Source organism: Biomphalaria glabrata, chromosome 15 (assembly GCF_947242115.1).
Source record: "Biomphalaria glabrata chromosome 15, xgBioGlab47.1, whole genome shotgun sequence".
In the NCBI taxonomy this organism is placed as follows: Eukaryota; Metazoa; Mollusca; class Gastropoda; family Planorbidae; genus Biomphalaria; species Biomphalaria glabrata.
Genome location: NC_074725.1, coordinates 17,105,369 through 17,127,652, shown reverse-complemented (window position 1 = coordinate 17,127,652; position 22,284 = coordinate 17,105,369). Strand labels below are relative to the sequence as shown.

The following is a 22,284-nucleotide window of genomic DNA, read 5'->3' as shown; positions in this document are numbered from 1 at the left end:
TATTAAAAAGTTACAATCCAAAGGCCTAGTGCGGCACACCACTTCGGGAACTTCGGGGGATTCCGGTGAACATCGGAATTGCTAGTATTATTTAAACAACTTATGTCTAAGTACTTGTGTTATTTTAACAACTATTGTTAGTCTATCACTCATTGAGTGAAAATTATATATGAACAACTAGCATCTAAGTTTTGTTTTGTTTTTATTTTTTTATTTTTTTTTTTTGGGTTCTTGTCATATTCTATTTGTTCTGCAAATATTTGTGCTAAGGATTTTTAAATCCCCACGAAAAAAGTCCTGGTTAAGTGAAGTCAGAGTATATCAAATTGTAATGATAGGCCTGTAGATCTTGACTTTGAATACGTTTAGCACAATGTTTCTGAACGCCTATAAATTCAGTGAACTCTTTAATAATGTTACGTATTTCTGAATCTTCTGGCTAGATGTATTAGTTGGCACACAAATAAAAACACAGCAAAGAACTTGACGACTAAACTTTCAGTTTCATATAACTTTATTGTCTATTAACTCTAACAATTTGTTACTGTAACATGTAGAAAAGCGTAGAAGACTGTACAATATCTGTCAGTTTACAGTTAGCTATACTTCGTTGCAATTCATCTCTTCACTTCGTTGCAATTCATTTCTCAACTTGCATCGAGCCGTATTCCACAGAACAGACCAACGACACACTTCCCAGTGTCGCTCCAGGTCTCCCAAAGCTGAACCAAGTCGTACTCAAGTCTACCGAATCAGAGCCGCACACGTCTTGCATCGACTGTAACGGCTCAAGTCCACTGTAGTTCGCTGTATAGACTTTAACGACAGTAGTCCACTCCAGTTAACTCTACCCTAGTTAACTTGCATCGAGTCGTACACATTTCTCTTCCACAGAGCCGCACACGTCTTACATAGTCTGTATCGACTGTAACGGCTCACTCACGACTCCATACGACTGACTTTCACATTAACTTTCAGGCTTATATAGAGTCCCTAATCGCTTCTCTAAAGTTGCACAAACACTCCTAGTATCCTCTGGAATAACATGTCAGGAAACGTCACATCCTGTCTTTATTTATACATGTAGATTCCAGAAAACACTCGCTGCAGTGTCATCAAGTCGGAGTCACACGTAGTGACCTTTATCTGTCACTGTTCATTAGTAACTGTCCCCCTACTTAGATCTATCTATTCGTCCCCTGGAACAACACGTGAGGACACGTCACACCCTGTCTCTGTTTATACATGTACATTCCAGGGAACACCCGCTGCTGTGTTATTTCGTCGGGGTCACACGTTAACCTCTTCCTGTCACTGGTCATTTGTAACAATAAGTAGAACCTACATGCAGAAATACCTGAAGACGTAATCTGTTCTAGATAAAGATTTTCCAGACTTCTAGCCAATTTTAACTTAATTTTTTTAATTACACTGTGAGACATCCTAATGGTCGTACTACGTTCTTTTCTAGTAAGGCCAAATATTAAGTCATTCTTTTCCCAATAAACAATACTTTCTACATTATTCAGATTTTATTCGGAGATATTGTTGTAAATGCGGAGTACTTCCCCTTAGATAAGCTTTGCTGTTGTTTTTTAAGGATTTTCTATATTTTGCTTGTTTTAACAAGTGGTTTTGAAGTACTAGTATTATTTTTACCACTGGTTTCTAGGTTCTAATGTATGTAATTTCTCAACAACTGGTGTCAGTCTAAGTGCTTATCTAAGTTACTGGTGTCACTGCAGCGAAATTACTTCCCTTAATCAAAGAAAACAAAAATGACTGTTAAACTGGAAAACAAACAAATACGCTGGGGTTTGGAGCGTGTTAAGATAATTATAATCCGATCAATAATAATGATTGATTCTTTTATCTACACTAGGCTGTTGTGGTCCGCGTAGAAATAAAAAAATTAATTGGTGGCGATATTATCACAAGTGCACTGGTTGATTTGGTTGTGTGCTATGTCAATAGTCGTTAGTACTGAATACGTTTGAAATGAAGTACAACATATAAAAGAGAGTTGCTAATATATAAATAAATAATCGTTTAAAAAAAAAGAATAAGAAATTCAACATATTTTTTTTCCTTACGGAAGGATTCAGGTCTGTATTTGTAAGGCCACGGCGGTACTAACACACTTAAAACTTAAGATATAACGAAATAAAGAAAGTACTGTTTTTATTTATTTGTTTTTTCTCAAATAAATCGGTGGGCCAAACACATTTTTAGAGTCACTGGCCTAATGTAGGAGAGAATAAATCTTTAATTTTGTTTACCTATAAAAGAAAAGCAGGAAGATTTCTTTTTTTATTTGCTATACTATATGACAACATTATAAAATGTGCATCCTAAATTGGATTACATTTTTGTTAACATGTTTATTCATCAAAGCTATTGTCCGTTTTCTCCTCAATAGATAAACTTACATAAATATTATTCATACAAGACAAACATACAAACACACAATTATGCCAGCACACACACACTCACGCACACACACATAAATATACCCATTCCTTTCTTTCTCAGTTGTCAAGCGGTAATTGAATTGTGGGAAGAATTTCCGTTTCTGGCACTTTTACAACGGCCATCATTGTCGGCCAAAATTGAATTATTTGTTCCATTAGAAAGAAACAGAAAAATGGGGCAGGGCTTTGTTTATGATAATATTTTCTCACCGACATTAATTGTAGGTCTTTTTTTTTCCTTATTAAGGCAAGCAATATCGAGTGCAAGCAGCATAATCGATGGAGTGTCTACAATAAAGTTTACGAAGGAAAGGTTTTAGAATTTATCGGGCATGAGTTAGCCTACTTGATTATTTCAATTTTCATGGTATATTTTCTTTACTTCATAAATCATAAATAACACAGCAGGCTACTTAAAGAAAATTAAGTCAAATCGGCATTTCTGAAGTAATCTCCAAATTGTTGATTTTTTTTTCCGAATCTCTGAAGTTATATTTCAGGACAAGGGCAGTTTATGCTATGTATAGATCTGCACTTAACTAGGGATGGGTCCATATCAGTTCTATATTGTGAATGGTGTTAGAACTTCTAAATACTTGAACATCACTATATAGCTGAAGATGTTCGAAAAGTCTCTGCCATCGAGAACATCACTATATAGCTGAAGATGTTCGAAAAGTCTCTGCCATTGAGAACATCACTATATAGCTGAAGATGTTCGAAAAGTCTCTGCCATTGAGAATATCACTATATAGCTGAATTGTTAGATCTGGCAGTCATATTGTTGCTCCAGTGGTTCCTATTTAACAACAATCACGCTAGACTTCAATTCAATGTGAACCAAATTCTGTGAAGGAAGAAAGAAGGGGGAGTAGTAGCCTATCCTACATGCCTGACGCTGATTTCGCACAATTTATGATTTATGTTGGCGACAAATTGATTAAGCCACTTGCTCTTGATTTGTTTGGAGTATTCCTTCGTAGGATCGTTATCAGAGCTCTTAGACTAAGACTGTTTTATGGTGGAATTACAAACACTTTTTTTCAATTAAAAAAAAAAAACTACAACATTCCATACAAGAGAACAAACACAACACACACAAGTCAGTTCATTGAGTGACAACAAACAGAAAAGTCTTGATCCTTTTCACGTTTTTTAGTCAACGAGTAGCGTTGATACAAGTCTGATAGAGTAAGGACTAGGGGCGGACTGGCTATATGGGAATTCGGGCTAATGCCCTGTGGGCCTGTACCCAAATGGGCCGGTAAGGCCACCTATAGTTTTTCATGAATGCCACTATAGAATATATTACAATTTTTAAAGGCCTTATAATTTATAATATTCTGTTGTAAAATGGGCCCTCTGAGCGTCGTGTTTAAAAAAAGATCTTTGACAGACTCTACAGTGTAATGCTAATTTCATCTAACACATTTTCCGAAATAATGTAATAGTCTAAACCGTTAGACAGTGCCACTAGTAGACTTCATCCTTCATCCCACACTTTTAGCGATTAAAAAGCAACATAAGCCGTACTATATTTCTTAAAATAGATACAGAGTTCATTGTATGTATGCGTTTAGTTATCGATACATTATAAAACTTAACAGAGTGATTTTGAGGACAGGTAAACCTAGAAGTGGATGTCCATCATATGATATACAATATGTGGGCCGGATTGTATAGAAATGCCTGAGCCGATTTTGGTACCCAGTCAGCCACTGGCAAGGACCAAACGAGAGTTGCACCGTTCGGTTCTGGATTTAATGGACAGAAGTCGCCTACTTCATGACGACTTGACGTAGTTATAATGGAGAGGATGGCAATTTTGCTGAAGGCAAGCGTCTGTCTTTCTTTTTAGTCCTTGTGGCATTTGCACATTTCTAAATTCCTACTGTAATTCCAACGTGTCCAAACATTTTATATTTAGCCTCTACAACTGTACTTTATGAAATATATATTCTTTGTATAAGCTTCTACACTGCTGATGCAAGTGTTCTATTTAAACTGAAGTTCCTGTTTCACTTTAGAACGTCATTGAAGGAACATTCTAATTGTGTCCAAGACTTAACAATTCTCTCTAATGCTGATCGTATAGTGGTGTCTAGAAGTTTCTGTCTCATTTCGCTGCTTGACCAAAAAAAATGTTTTGGCTTACAAAATGTGTCAGATCGTTAAGGGGAGAGAAGCAGCTTTCCAGACGTCTGCTTTCTTGCGTGTGTGTGACTGGTTGGAATAGCCTTAGTCCACTGGGATACAGACAGTGCCTTGCATATTGACCCAAACTTCTGATCTCACGTGCAAATATTGGACATGTGTGTGTTGGAACCAGACTACGGAAGCGCAGTGAAATGCCAAGAATTGACGCCGTGGGTGAAGCTTGGGGAAATATTCCATTGTCTGGGTTGAACGTCATTTGTGTGTATGTGTGTGTATGTGCGTGCGTGTGGGTGTGTGTGATTTTCTTAAGGATTGTCAGCGCAAAAAAAAAGGAAAATATCAAGCTTACTTGTTGTTTTAAGATATATCTCCTTTCAATATGTTTTCTGGTTTATGAAATAATCTAGACTCATAAGGATATTAATCAAGATTGAAGAATACGTTATAAACCTATTTATTTCTCGTTCTATCTATTAAGGGTGACTAAGGGACCAAGTTTAGATTTTAACCTTCAATTTCCTGAATAGAATAACCGTAGTTTTTGTTTTCAGAACATTTCTTTGATTTAACCCAAGTATCTCCACCCCACCATCAGTTGATCATACCACCAGGTGCGGGCTATATACTCTCAGCATCTAACATACTCCTCTTCATCAATACCTTTAGTTCATGTCGTTGTCCTGTGTCCCTCACAGACCTAACTCGCGTCAGAGAAAGTATTTACAGCGTGACTGATGTCGTTCTGTTTGAAGTAACCATCGGGGTGATTTAATTTATTACATTATTCTTTATTATTGTAGCTATATCATATAGATATATATTTACTATAAATAATTACTCAACAATAAAACAAAATCTGAATCATAAATTTGTATTTTGTAGATATTTATTTGTAAAGATATTTTGCACTTTTAACCACCATTTGTTCCACTAATCATTCTCTTTTCCTATGTCCACTTCACTTACTTCCTAGATGAGTAGACAATAGTCTTTTCTATCTTCTTCAACACAATGTTTCTACTAGAGAATAACTAGATGATCTTTAAATCAGTTCTAGAGGCCTACCAGACACATGAACGCCCTAAGGAGAATACAAAGGAAGACCAAAACTTACAATGAAGGACAGTAAAAAAAAAAAAAAAAACTTGGCTTACAATTTATTTGATAAAAAAAAAGTAAAGTAGAAAAAAAGCTTCCCTATCTGACCTTGAGATCTATGGGGCAGATGATGTAAAGGTCATCTGTTAACGATGGTGTCATGTGGCCAGCACAACGATCAACCGCCTTTACTTTTTCCCCGACTAATGTCAGGTACCCATTAGAACTGGGTGGACTCAGAGGCGCCCAAAGATCCCGAAATTAAAAATCACTGTCTTCAGCAGGATTAGAACACGGGACCCTCGGTTTAGAAACCAAGCGCTTTACCGCTCAGCGCCTCCGTATTTGATAAAACATGTCAGTAAATCAAAGGCTGTGCATCTGCAAGTATTGAACAACACATTTCTAAAACAAAGCGACTTTACACAGTAGTTCCTCATATGCATTATATCGAGAAAGGAAAAAAAAAGTCCAGAATGAATGAGTACTTGTTTATTTAGAGACATTTTTGAAAAACCTTTATCCATGTATGAGCTTGTGTGTTTGTTTAAACCAGAAGATATGAGAGATTGCTGAATAGTATACCATTGCGGTAAACAAGAGTAAAAGCCGGACATTTTCACAATTTAGGTCAGAGCCTGCCAGAGGGAAGATGCGAATCCCAAAAAGAAGAACATGTTTTCCCTAGTTCTTAAGCGTGACTGTTTCCTTTGTTTTTGTTTCGGGTGGAAGGGTATGTCTCTCTTTTGGCCTCATACAATTTTGTTTCTTCTATGGGAGAAGAATTATAGTTCTTTCTTTTTACTTTCAAATTTACGAGAAATAACGACTTGAGAAGTTATACGGTTTGATTTTGTGTAGTGATATATTTGTTAAATATGCATATACTTCATAACTTTCTCTGATTATACGCATGGACTTTTTGTGATTGAATAATAAATACATCAAGCTGTTACTTAATAACTCTGTTGTCCACGCATGTTGCTTTACTCACCAAAGTGCGTCTGTGTTGTTTCCCATCTAGTTGTGCCTATGTAGGCTATCATTTAGTTTTATACGTCGACATGTGTCACCGTAGAGTGGCCTTGAGAGTGTAAAACACAGTTATGTATTGCTTCACTCAAAATCGGAGAGAGAAAATGTCGGCAGGGGCAAGTAATCTTGCGTTTCTGGCACAAGAGCGCTAATCCATCAAACTAATCTCTACTAGCGGGACTACAAAGCAAACGGGTAATGAGATCCAATCCCGGCATCTCCTTCACCCGTCGTGGTTATCTAATCGTTAGTTGACCTCTGTCCACCGGCAAGTGAAAGGAGCCCGCCCTGGCTTCGTCCCAGGTGTCTTTCAGGGCCAGGTGATGGCTGCCTCATGTCAGCCTGAACTAAAGTCCAGTATTTCCCACACAGCGTTGCAGTAGCACTAACAGCAACTGCAATTCAAAGAAGTATAACTTCTGACCACTGGATTCGTCTAGAGATGATTCACTGACCTTGGTTTCTTCACCCGGAGTTGGGACTTCTCCAAATGATGTTTTGGTAATTCTATCTAAGGCGGCGTTGGGGGGTCGATCAATCACCCCAGGCAACGCGCCTTAGGTGGGCCCCGCGATAAAGAGAATCTTTTCTCACCTCCAGCCCTTCGTAAAAAATATTCCTTGCCATGATATGACATTCGCCCAGGTCCGCCTCTGATTCTGTCAGTTTCTGCAGTATTAATTAATTTTACTTCTGTGACCTTTCACGATTTTATAGTGTGGGCTTTCACAATTCATTACTGTTGTTTTTACAAAGCTTATATCAACTCAACTCTCTTTTTTTGTTTGTTTATTATTTAAGGAACGAATCCCAAATACAAAAAGAAAGTTAATACTAATAAATATATAAATAATTTAAAAAATCAAAAAAAGATTTGGTTCTTGTGTGTCTCTAGAGACGAACTGAAAGATTTGGTTCTTGTGTGTCTCTAGAGACGAACTGAAAGATTTGGTTCTTGTGTGTCTCCTAGAGACGAACTAAAATATTTGGTTCTTGTGTGTCTCCTAGAGACGAACTAAAATATTTGGTTCTTGTGTGTCTCTAGAGACGAACTGAAAGATTTGGTTCTTGTGTGTCTCTAGAGACGAACTGAAAGATTTGGTTCTTGTGTGTCTCCTAGAGACGAACTGAAAGATTTGGTTCTTTGTGTCTCTAGAGACGAACTAAAAGATTTGGTTCTTGTGTGTCTCTAGAGACGAACTAAAATATTTGGTACTTGTGTGTCTCTAGAAACGAACTAAAAGATTTGGTTCTTGTGTGTCTCTAGAGACGAACTAAAAAAAAAAGTTTAAGGGAAAAATAAAACTTTTTCTAGAAAATGTTGTGCAGAAAATAAAAGGATTTTTAGAAAAAAAAAACTCAATTCTTGAAGGGAAATGAGATTCCTGTTTCCAATACATTTTCTGTCATTCTTACTTATTTTAGTCATCCATCGTCCATTAAGTATATCGTTGTGTTGACTGCAGTCAGACTGTCAGTGAAGCAGCCTCTTTTAGATCAGATTAAGAAGATGGATGGATGGATCTGATCAAAATATTTCTATAGTTTTCCCGACTGACTTTTTTTTTCTCCCACACACGCGTAGGACAAGATTTGGCTTGATTTGTCAGTTGTGACAATTGCTTTAGAAGTGTTGGCTATTTTTCGGCTAAGTTGTCATTTTTAGTTAAGTAGTCTTTTTTCAGTTAAATAATCATTTTAGGTAAGCAGTCTTTTTTTCAGTTAAATAATCATTTTAGGTAAGCAGTCTTTTTTTCAGTTAAATAATCATTTTAGTTAAGCAGTCTTTTTTCAGTTAAATAATCATTTTTAGTTAAATAATTATTCTTTAGTTAAATAATCAATTGTTGTCTAAGTTGGTCATTTTGTGGGTATATGTCGGTGGAGTGTGTCATTTGAAGAGAAGCTTTTTAATCTTAGAATTATTTTTTGCATTTTAAATTTCTTTTGTTAAGCAAGTGAAAAGAAATCTTATTAGAGACTCCTTAGACACCAAAATGTTTGTTCATGTTAGGAACGACGATTATGTTGAAAGTACTTTAAAGTCGCTGATAACGAGTCACAATATCATGAGTTTGGAATATAATCTGTTAGAAAAGGTTGCAGTACAAGGGCCTCCTCTTTTATTTTCACCACTAAATGTATGTCTTTCTTCAAAGGACGTTTCCGTACTGTTAATCTAAATACATGTTTACATTGAATTAGGAATCGTGAGATGCTGCAGTTGGCAGGTCTTATAGGTTTTTTTTAAATGTTTAGTTTTTTTTTTTTTTTTGTTTTTTGTTTAGATTGTCTGTCTGTCTTTTTTGTACCTCACACACGCACGCGTCCACACCCTGGAATACATTTAAGTCCATGTTGTTATTATTACTGTGGTGAAATATCCAGTATTTTTTTCACATATGATGGATAATAGAGGCTTCTGTGTCCTAAATGTGACTTGTGTGTGTCTTGTCTATGTTCTGAATGGCCCATGTCTGCATCTTTGTGTCTTGAATGTGTCCGATTGCCCAAAACAGGAGGGGTTGGGTTTAGGGTTAGTAACTATTATAGTTTAATTTTTTTTTACGGTCATTGAGTGAGTCTAGTGTGAATGTATATTTTGGTTTTCTATAGGTATCATGTTTGTTTGGTGTAATGCATAAATTGTAAGACACATTTTCTTATGGATAATATTATCATTATAGCTTTTATATAGCGCTACTTTCATGCTTATAGCATGCTTAGAGCACTTTTGGTCCAATCTCATTTGTGGACCAGTTGGGGTGGGGGGGGGTATCTAGGAGTTGGTTTTCCGTGCTGCCTTTAGGCGCTCAGTAAACACAACTCTGCCCGAGTCGGGTGTCGAACCTTGAGCCCCCTTCTAGGTAGCCAAGCCAAGCCAAGTTCAAGCGCACTTGGCCTCTCGACTAATAAAGATGATTATGATTAAGATTAAATTGTATTTTACGGCTAATATGATTCTAAATTGTGTTTCTAATCTTTCGATACACTTTTGTTTTCAACGTCTTTACTGCGACTACGTTAGGCGACCACTGGCAGAGAGAGCGTGGCAGACTTAATGAGGACCGGTTTATGACTGGGCATGCGAGAATTGAATTAATGGCGTAAGTTTAGCGTGGCAGACTTAATGATTCACTCCGCTTGGCGTCTGGATTTGTGAAAGTAAATACTTAATAGGTCGTGGGCTGTGATTGATTTTTAGGTTTAATGGTTTGCATTTTTTGGGTTCAGAGGACGCAACTGTATGTTGTGTGCTGATTTGCTTTTTCGGTTTAGAGAATGTAAAATAATAAATACTTTTTAAAGTCTTTTATGGTCATACTTTAGGCTGATTTGAGGGAAAATCATGAAATTTCAACAAAAGACTGTTTTATCTAGTCATTTTCAACTGAATATTTAATGCATGCTTTAGAAAAAAAAAACTGATAATGAAAAAGAAAAATATCACTTGGTCTTCTTACTCAACTAGGCGGACAGGCCCCCGCTGGTTTAAAACTGTAAATAATAGACGAGATGACGCGCTATCACGTGACCGATTGCCAGATTCATTAGCTTCCCAGTGCGCTGAAATATTTCTACAGATGTACATATCAGATGCTTGCAGTATTCATGTCATGCCTAGGTCATTGCATCCTGATTGGGGAAAAAATGTATGCATGGATTCTATATCAGTATGTTGGTGCTCTTATCAATATGTTAGTGTTATGTCTATTCAATATGTTAGTGTAATGTTTTTATCAGTGTGTTGGTGTTCTGAATCAATATGTTAGCTCCCTGTATCAATATGTTAGCGCCTTGTATCAATATGTTCATGCTTTATATCAATATGTTCGTGCTACGTATCAATATGTTCGTGCTACGTATCAATATGTTCGTGCTACGTATCAATATGTTCGTGCTATGTACAATATGTTTGTGTTCTTATAGTTCATGTTTAAAAACAACCTCAATGGACTGATCTGTATTCAAATGGAAGTTTGTGTTTGTCAGAATGCACCAGTATTGGTTAGAAAGTAGACTTTAATTCACTTATCATAGTATACATTATGTGCGAGGTGCCCAAGGAGTAAACCTAGAAGGGGGCTTAAGTTCGAAACACGGTGAAAACTGCAGTTTTAATCCGGGATTCAGGGTGGGTCTCTTTGTGCACGCTGCTCCAATAAGCTTGACACTTGATTTTGGCTGAAAATGTAAAGTGGCTACTGGCCACTTACCTTGGTTAATTAGTGTTTGATGAACCTCAGGTCTCAGAAACTTGACATGACTTAGTCACTTAATTCTGTTGTCATAATTTACAATTAAAAAAAAAAAAAAAGACGCCAGAAGTGTCACAAATGACGCAGAGCAAGTGGGCGGAGCTACGCGGGGCAGGAAAAGAACTGCTAGCTGCTACAAGGGATTCAGTTCATTGAATGTGGCAGTACTACAGTATGTGACGTCAGCATCGCGTGACTGCCGTAAACTTCCAAGTCTAGACGTACTTCTTCACCTTCACCTTCACCCATCCCTTAGGATGATGAACCGTTGGGGCACCACACAAGATCTGTTGGCCGTCTTTGTCCATTTCACTCTGTCTTGCCTCGGATAGAATTTCTTTCAATGACATGCCCGTCCATTCCTTTATGTTGTCTTCCCATCGCTTTCTCTGCCTGCTTCTTCTTTTTTTCGGGAACTATTCCTGAAGGAAAATCTTTGCGACGACCTTGTGGCAGAGGCGTAGTGATCGAAATGTGCGCCCGGGGCAAGGTACTTTATTGGCGTCCCCGCCGTAAATAAAAAATAAAGATTTAATAATAATATACTACCAATAACCTTAGAAGGTATTAGCTAACTTAAATATCTACAATTAGGTTATTTTTTAGGCAACGGCCTGCGGGTGGCGCCCCACCCCGAAGGTGGCGCCTGGGATCATCGTGCCCACCCCTCACTACGCCTCTGCCTTGCGATATTGCCATAGAGTTTAAGTTTGCGTTTTTTGACAGTAGTTAGCATTGAATCTAGCTAAGCGTATACCGGAGATTCGTAAAGTAATGTTAAATCAGCACATATCTGTCGTGCGCATCTTGTTTGGTATTTTCTTTTGAGCACCATAATGTTTCGTAAGTTTCTGTTCCTAAGGATGCGCTATATTGGTGTCATTGTTCTCTAGTTGTGCCTTGAGATGGAGTTCTCCTGTTTTGCCTTGAGATGGAGTTCTCTGTGTGGTGTTCTTCCCCAGTATTGGGTAAGTTAGTATTTGACTACCTTATAAAGGTCGTAGATCTAAATTCGTTTCTTTTATAATCGTGCGAATGGCGGTATCAAAGGAGTGTGTATTTTTCTTATCTAGGGACGCAGGCTTGGGACTCTGCTGGAGTCGAGTTGAGATGTAGGCTTGGTATTTGACTATTGCCCGTGGCGTTGGGGTGGGCGTTGTGAGCCCTGATCGACTATGGCACCGAGATGAAGGTGTGCTATAGTTCCTTTGAATGTAATTTGTAATTGCTTTGTAAATGCTATCGATATTTATTCGTAATGTATGCTTCATTATATCATATATTCATTAAATTGTTAAACGTACAATCTTGTTGTTAACTAATGTACATTAATTTACGTTGCCATTACTATTGTTCACGTTGAACAACTGTTGGTATTCACTTCATGTTACAGTGAAAAACCCTGTATTCAGTGTTGGCCAGTCACGGCCTCGATGCCGATATTATTTGCTTGGATTTAAACTGTCGAGGTGGGGAACCTGGGAACTCGAGGAAATTATGTCTACCCCGGAGTCAACGAGCTGAAATCCAACCCTGACAATATCCACGTTAAAAATTGAATATGTAATTAACATATTAAAATGTATAACAAATACGTATACACAGTACTTCTGGTGTAACAAGACGCAATATAATTGAATTGAAGTAATTAATGTTGAAAAAAGCAACACGCAATATTTATTTTTGATCAGTTCCTAATGTATATTTAAATAATAGTGTACGCAAAACATTAAGATTATATAAAAACATATAATAAATATGATAAGTGTAGATATATGTGTTGTGGATGGTTGTTAGCTTATAGCACCAAACTGCTGGTAGACAAATACACCGTTATATGCGTAATATATCTTAGCTAATAAAACTTGAAATAACTTTGTATTGAACAAGACTAAATAGAACTTTTTATTATTATATAGACTAATTCAAGTTGAGATCAAATAAATATAGTCGACTTGAGTCATAATATTTTTTTAACAAAACCTCACTACAATAACACAACCTTTCAGTCTCACGTTCTGGAGTCGTCTGTCCGCAGACCAAATGACGACACTGCCACCTGTCTTGCATCATTCACAACCAATCGCTGACCTCTTCCCACCGTCACCATAGAAACACACACACACTCCATAATAATGTGTTCCATACCACTATTTCTACGTGTAAATAGAGGGAGCTTTTTTCCCCTTGCATTTTCAATGTTATTTTTCCTATGTCTAAAAGTACTCTGACTATCTCTTTAATATTATCATTACATTTTTTTCCAATTTATGAAACTGGTGGTGGTCTGTGATTTTTCATTTTATATTTTTTTAAACTTGTTTAATATAATTAGGAATTAATTCATTTGAATTTCGCTTAAGAATGTTGAGGATCACAAATATATTCTTTTAGCAATAAAAAACACTCTTATAGCAGAAGAAATTACCTTACCTAACTCAAAAAATGTAGAATCAACATTTTGTAAAATTAATACCACCTCAACATCCCTAATAATAGGCAGCATTTACAGACCACCAAATTCTAGTTTAGAATACAAGCAGGAACTATGTAATCAGATTACTACACTTAAAGAGACAAATAAAAATGCAGTTTTTTGGATTATGGGTGATTTCAACCTACCTGATATAAATTGGAAAACACTAACCATAGATAAACACCAAAACCTTAAGGACATAAATGAGCTTTTCATAGAAACTTTACACAACCTAAGTTTAGATCAAATCATTAAAAAGCCAACTAGATTAAACAACACATTAGATCTCTTCTTAACCAACAGACCTGGGTTAGTAGTTGATTATGAAATTATCCCTGGTCTATCAGACCATGAGATCATAAAAATACACAGTCAGATAAAAGCAGTAGCCAATACAAAACCCAAAAGAAAAATCTTACTCTGGAATAAATGTAACCTAACACAACTACACCAAGCTGCATTAAACTTTCAACAAACATTCTTATTAGAAAAAGACATTAACCAACCAGTCGATGACCTCTGGAATTTCATTAAAAACCATCTTAAAAGCATTATAGAAAATCATATACCAACTAAATACTCATTAAACAAAATAAATAAATGCTGGTTTAATAATAGACTAAAGAAGCTTTGTAAACAGAAGGAAAACCTCTATAGAAAATTTAAAGAAACTAATGCAGAAAGAGTTTACAAAAAGTATATAAAAATTAAACACTTAACCCAAAAAGTAAGCAGACAGCTGCAGAGTGAATACATAAACAATGTAATATCTAAAGATAACAACAAAAACCTATGGTCATACATTAAGTCTAAGAAAATGGAAACAACAGGCGTAGCGCCATTAAAAGATGAACATAACATAATACATAATGATAATGAAACTAAAGCAAACATTCTAAACAAATACTTTGCATCAGCATTCTCAGCCCCAGGAGACAAAGACATATTACTGAATTTGAACCAAGTAGACAACATAGAAGATATAGTAGTACAAGAAAATGGAATTCAAAAACTATTAGCCAACACCAAACCAAATAAAGCTTCTGGACCTGATGGTATTCCAGCTAGATTACTCAAAGAAGTAAGTAATGAGCTAGCCCCAGTGTTCAAAATACTCTTTCAGGCTTCACTTAACCAGGGCAGAGTACCAAAGGACTGGAAAGAAGCTAATGTCACCCCCCTATTTAAAAAAGGAGAAAAATCTGACCCAGGGAACTACAGACCAGTATCACTTACCAGCATCACATGTAAAATCCTAGAACACATAATATGTAGCAACATCATAAACCACTTAGACAAACATAATGTCCTCACACCATACCAACATGGTTTTAGGAAATATAGATCATGTGAAACACAACTAATAGGACTAATTGATGATTTTTCAAAAGGTTTAGATAATAGTGAACAAATAGATGCTATCTTACTAGATTTTTCTAAGGCTTTTGACAAAGTTCACCACCATAGTTTGCTTAAAAAATTAAAATATTTCGGCATTAATGGTCCACTGCATCAGTGGATTAAAGACTTTCTGATACGGAGAGAACAAACTGTAATAATAAATGGCTCTAAATCAACACCGATAACAGTAAACTCAGGTGTACCTCAAGGTACAGTCTTGGGTCCACTACTATTTTTAATTTACATAAATGATTTACCAAATTGCATTAGTTCAGGAACAAAAGTCAGATTATTTGCAGACGATTGCATAATATATAGAACAATAAAAACAACACAAGACACAGATATTTTACAAAGAGAATTAGATGAATTACAGAAATGGGAATCAAATTGGAGCATGTCTTTCCACCCAGAAAAATGTCAGTTGTTAAGAGTAACAAAAAAACTAAAACAAATTAATTCCACTTATCTTATTCATGGCAAACCAGTATCACAGACTAAAAACGCAAAATACCTAGGTGTTATAATAAATGAAAAACTATCATGGAATCCACATATTGATGAAACTACAAAAAAAATCAAACAAAGCATTAGGATTTATTAAAAGAAATTTCTATAAATCAAATAAGAACATAAAACTAAAATGTTACTTAACCTTGGTTAGGCCAATAATAGAATATGCATCCTCCGTTTGGGACCCCTCAACTCAAGAAAACATTAAGAAACTGGAACAGACACAAAATAGAGCAGTGAGATTCATAACAAACGAATATTCACATTTGACTAGAGTAACACCTTTAGTAAAATCACTAAATTTAGAAAGCCTTCAGGACAGAAGGCTCAAAAGTAAAGTAGCAATCATACATAAAACACTGAACCATAATCTTCAAATACAAAAACAAAATTTAATAAAATACTCTGAAAGACACAAAGATAAAGGCACATTCCTCGTCCCATATGCTAGGACAAATTTGTACAAATACTCCTTCTTCCCTAGTGCTATTAGAGCATGGAATGGGTTGCTGAGCTAGCCAGGAAAACCAGTGACTTGGCAGAATTTAAGTCATTGGTTAATATGCATGACTAAATGCATGACGCGTAGGACGTAATCATCTTCTTTTTTGAAGTAACGTCTGTATTATATAAGATAAGATAAGATTTGGTAAATATTGAACTATAGTTACGCCCCTTAGATACGACCTTATTTAGTGTATAATGTAGAGTACAGTAAATTTGTAGTGATATTTCTGAATTAAAAGTCATATTGTGTTGTCACGCATCAATAGTCTGTCTATGTGCCAAATTTCATCTCGATATTATAATAAAAAGTCGTCAAAATTAAAGATTCAGATTTCTAGCCATGACAAAAGTGTGATCTACTTGTAGGAAGTAAATATAAAGGAACTGTGACCTTTATTCTTCTTTTCTACCTCTGTGATCTAGGAATACTGTGATATTGGAATTAATGTGATCTTGGAATTAATGTGATCTAGGAATACTGTGATATAGGAATACTGTGATCTGGGAATAATGTGATCTTGGAATTAATGTGATCTAGGAATACTGTGATTTAGGAATACTGTGATCTGGGAATTAATGTGATCTAGGAATACTGTGATCTGGGAATAATGTGATCTTGGAATTAATGTGATCTAGGAATACTGTGATCTAGGAATACTGTGATCTTGGAATTAATGTGATCTAGGAATACTGTGATCTGGGAATAATGTGATCTTGGAATTAATGTGATCTAGGAATACTGTGATCTGGGAATAATGTGATCTTGGAATTAATGTGATCTAGGAATACTGTGATCTGGGAATACTGTGATCTTGGAATTAATGTGATCTAGGAATACTGTGATCTAGGAATACTGTGATCTTGGAATTAATGTGATCTTGGAATTAATGTGATCTTGGAATACTGTGATCTAGGAATACTGTGATCTTGGAATTAATGTGATCTAGGAATACTGTGATCTTGGAATTAATGTGATCTTGGAATTAATGTGATCTAGGAATTAATGTGATCTAGGAATACTGTGATCTAGGAATACTGTGATCTTGGAATTAATGTGATATTGGAATTAATGTGATCTTGGAATTAATGTGATCTAGGAATACTGTGATCAAGGAATACTGCTAGAAATATCTATGTATTTTTACTGTCTAAGCTGTCTAAGCTAATTTTTTGTAAAACTCCTTAGGACTTTTAGAAGCCTTTTTAGCTCTTTCGATATCTTTCAATATGTTGAGGCAAAATATTCTGGTATCTTGTCACATCACACATTTAAATGATAGCTCCTAAAATGACTTAAAGGCAAGTCAACAACAAGATTCAACGATGATTCATTTAGATCAGAAAGTTAGGGCCAGGAAGAGAGCTGCTGCAGAAGGGAGACTACTCTCACTTCTTGTTGAAAAAAGAGATGTGTACTCTATCACATTAACCCCCCCCCCCTCCTTCTTTCCTTTTGTTTCATCCCCTCTTTCAAAACATTTATTTTGGTCTCTGCGCGAGTATCGTTTTCTGAAACGACTATAAATATTATCAATGTCCTTTTCCCCTATTTAAAAAAACAGCCTCCAGCGATCAATACTGATGCTGATCTCTGACCGATCCTAAATCTTCCCCCTTTATAAAATGGTGTTGTATGTCGTTCTACGGGTATCGATAGTAAGCCACTTTTCCACGCAACGGCCTCAAACTAGCGTCACGATCAGAATCGAAACCTTATACTCGAGTTACCACTGGAAGTCGACTACGCCGCAGACTCATTGGATCTGTTAAATAAAAAAACAATGAGATCTAGGTGTCAAGGGAGTGACTTTAAAGTGGGAACCCCGGACCAATAAAACTGGGAAGTAATTGAGGCAGGGATGTTCCAGCAGAATGGTTAACAGGTCCAGGAGATGGAGATAGATTTTTAGTCCTTAACTGCTTTATTTTTTTAAATCGATTTTTTAACATAATTATTAAGCAAAGCCACTGGTCGCCATCTCTACATGTGGACTTCAACAACTTTAACCAGACTGAAGAGTTGGCCAGATATGCTGGAGATTGAGCAGACGCAATAAAAGGGACATGTAGGAAACCGAGGGAAAGATCTAGTGACATTCAAAACGGCTTCACTTAATAATTAAGTCACCGTTCTCGAGACATCTTCATGTAACCCTTGACCTTGACACTTATTTTCTATCAAATAATGTTTTTGTAAATGAAGTGCTAGATTAATGAAGTGCTAGATTAATGAAGTGCTAGATTAATGAAGTGCTAGATCAATGAAGTGCTAGATTAATGAAGTGCTAGATTAATGAAGTGCTAGATTAATGAAGTGCTAGATTAATGAAGTGCTAGATTAAGACGGATGTCGTAAAAAAAAAGACAAAGACCTTTTGGTACTCCGTGTTGCGTCACTCAGTTTGCACAAGGAACACAGAACGGCGATTTCGTTTATGTTAATACGATATTGAAACGTCACGATATTGAAACGTCACGATATTGAAACGTCACGATATTGAAACGTACCCGTAGAACGACATTGGTCGTTTCTCGAAACTTCCCCCAACCATCAAATGTTGCGGGAACTTGATCCTTCGCTGTGATGTTCCCCTTGATGCAGGGGTTCCCATCTTGTGGAGTCACGACCCCTTTGGGGGTCGATTGACAATTTGTTAGGGGTCGCTTCAGACCATTGAAAAAAAAATAATTATTTTTTTTTGGGGGGGGGGAGGGGGGGTTATTCTAACATGTAAAGCTTGGCACATGCAAACTTCTTTTTCATTGGAATTTACTATTTTTATTATTATTCGAGGATAGATGTTGCAGACAACTGTATCAGAATTGATTTCAAACATTTTAATTATCGCAGCAGAAATATTTTTAATAGTTTAAGTTAATGTGCATTAATGTAGAAAGTATCGTTACGTCTGGTCGTGTCGTAAAGCTCTGGACTGTCGTCTGTAAGGTCAAGAGTCAATATTAATTGTCAATAATTTATTAAGATATTAGTGGAGTATAAGGTCCACCACATATAAATCACGTAAAAGACCGCATGCGGTTATCAAACAAATATGTTAAAATTGTAATATGTGAAGCAAATGTGTACGTTTTGAAAAAGGTTGAACAACGCTTCCATAAATTTCAATTTTCATACCGTGTGATTGTCAAAAGAGCTGAACCGAAGGCTCTTCGAGCTCTAGGCGTGTAAGCCTGCTTAAACCACAGTTCTGTCTGGAAGAGATCCAAGTCAATGCCTATGCATTGCTATTTCCGATATATCTGGCACTCCGGGCGCATGGACTAGAATGTATGGCCGAGTACACCGGAAACTTCGCCATTTGCCTATGTTGTACCAAGCTAACCGTGCAGGACTCGCCATTTCCATACCTAAACTTTGTATAGAAACGTATTGGACAACATGAACCTTGGATGAACTCCTAATGGTAGCACCGTAGCAGGGCAGGAAAGGCTTCCCATCGTGCTCTGGTGAGCAACTCTGCTGTCGGCCTCCCGTAGTGCTCTGGTCAGAAACTCTGTTGTTGAACGTAGTGCCTTATGGCTTCCAAGCAATTCCAGTGACACTTCAGTTGTCTCCCCGCATCTCTTGGACACTCTTGTAAGACATGCACTACTGTTTCCTCTGCCTGCCCCATTAGTTTAAGCAGGAATTGAAAAACCTTAGTTTGTCATTTGTAATGAAGTTCTTTAAAATCTATGGAGCCGAAATAGCTGTAACGTCATTTTGATAGCTTGCATCCGAACTTCGTCGTCATGCAGATACAGTATTCTAAAGGAATAGTTATGCATATAAATGTTGGCCATTTCAAGATCTTTGCAATCCACGTAAAAAGGCTACAACATTATGAGAACATGCTGAAGGTACTAGTTCATGTTTAGGAAAAGTGTAAAATATTTGTGAAAAGATGGTGATCCAAGTATTGAAGTATGTTGGTCTGAATGTCAACAGAATGAGTCACCAAAAGTCATCGGAACTCTCTGAGCTTCTAAAATTACAAATAGCAAAAAAAAAAAAAAATATCAAGAACAATTGATAATTTTGTGAAAGAATATTTTCTAACACATCAAAATTTCCGAATTCCCTTCACATTCCATTTGCACTTGCCAGAACTCCAAGGAAAGTCAAGTTCAAGATGTTTAGGAGACAGAAATACAGATGCATGAAAAATGTTCTCTTTAATTACACAATTCTGGATCAAGTGTTAGCAGTCATGTCCCAAGTTGACTGTGCTACACCTTCCATTAGCAATAATACATTATTTGCATACCAGCCTGTTTATTATTAAATCTAAATACAGAAACTCGTCACATGCGTATGAAATGTGAATAATTTGACTAAGAAATAGAAAGGTAATTAAATGCGTGTCATAAAGATATTATTTTATTTATTTGTGATTGGATGATTAAAAGAATTATATAATCCAAGAATATGACATATTGTAACATATTATAACATATTGTTTCATGATTAAACATAAAGGTTTGGCAATGCAAATAAAATATTAACATTAGGTCTACTATTATAATATTGTAACATTAGCGAAAGTGCACAGTTACTTATACTCATGAACATAAATAATTTACTGTTGGGGGGTCGCCGCATAGTGAGAAATTATAAAAATGGTCGCCGAGCTGAAACGGTTGAGAAGCGCTGGGGAAATATAATGTTCCCATTGAGGCGACATGGTGACGTTCTCAGTGAGGTTATACCTTCCCATCCTCCCCACTGTAACTTAAATATGTCGACCTGGCGTCACTCCTATTAACTGTTGCTGTTAATAATTGATTCCCCACGTCTCTGCATGCCATTGTTAAACAGTAAAGAGTTTGACAGCACCAGTTGATTTTCTTGCAAAAGTGCATAGAGTTTCGTAATTCTTTACTTTGCCGGTATATGTTGAATGTACACACAACAGCACAATACCTTCGTACTACTATCAATGTAGGCTTGTAGTTTTAAGACCGCTCTCGTGAAGGTCAGGGGAAACACATCTCAGACTCAACTAAGGGCCCTTGCCGAAGACAGGCGCAGACGACGAAAAGAAAACATACCCCATCCCCCGCCGCGGATAACGCCTTTGTCTGCATTATTTGTGGCAAAATATGCAGGTCGCAACTGAGTTAGAGTGGTCGTCTGAAATACTGCACTCAATCTTTGATCTTCGGAACCGAAGACAATGCCTATTCCTTTTAAAAAAATACAGCAAGCTATTATAGAATTTTTACAACTTATATCAACTCACTCTGTCTTGTAAAAAGTGTATACATGTTATTTCTCAAAAAATATTTCTTTTTACCTGTTGGGTATCTCCAACAAGGGACAGACATTGTACTTGACTGATGTGGTGGTATTAGTTGAATTAGCCCCCTTTACACTTTGTAGGTTGTCACTTTAAATCTAACTATAGATAACTATTGAACATTCACTTTTCATTAGCACTTCGCTGGCATAGTGGTTAAACATAGTGGTGTTGGCTTGAGGAGGCTTTATCCCACGAGTTCGAATCCAGGTCGTTCAATTTATTTTATAAATGCATTTAAATCAACCAGATAGCCCTTTCTTTCTCTTTTTCCCTCCCCTCCCCCCATACATTTCCAACTCAGACAAATCATAGCGTATTGAGACAAGTGATTGTATCCTAGCGTATTGAGAAAATTGAGCTAAACAAAAACAATTGGTAAAATTGATTCTAATTACATAGATTTATTATTGTTAGTCTAGATCTATTACAAATTTAATCACGTGATTGGTCCAATCTAGTGGATACAACTACGCTTAATATAAGCTTTGTTTTTTTGTTGTTTTTTTTTCAAAGTATTTTATTTTTCTTGTTGTGTCTGTTATTGCCACAGTTCGTTGCCCCTTTTCCCCCTTTCATGCCAGAAACACGTGCTTAATGTGCTACTACATTTTCCCGTCACTGGTCGCCTGTCTGAAACATTGTCTTGGATAACGTTAGAACCTTAAACAATGTAGAAATAATTGCCAGCAGTAGCCATTTATCTGGACACTTGATCCATTATTCACGACTAAGTCTTGACGTTTCAATATCTTATTACCCAGATAAGCAGATTAATCACGTGATGTTTGAAAATATTAAAAGTTCTTTTTTTAAAACCCAGCAGTCTATAAGTGCGGTGCTTTTGAGGTTCACTTCTTTGTTTCTGTGGATTTTCGGTCGAAAACTTGGTTAACTTTGACCTTTTTAAAGAAAAAAACAACTGGTGTCAGGGGACAAAACCACAAATTTAAAATGAAAAATGAAATGATTCGTGTATGTTTAAAAGCGTTAACTTTATTCCTTTGGTACATTAACCAAGTTTTCTATAAATCTCACCACCGGGATTCTACTCTCTACCACTGGGA

The 22,284-nt window shown here is 36.4% G+C and overlaps 1 protein-coding gene across 5 annotated transcripts in view; it reads left to right on the top strand.

The window, feature by feature from the left end:
- The window catches only part of LOC106064912 (schwannomin-interacting protein 1 homolog), a 183,375-nt gene that overhangs the window by 136,587 nt on the left and 24,504 nt on the right, over window positions 1-22,284 (top strand). The gene's annotated exons all lie outside the window — the stretch shown is intronic.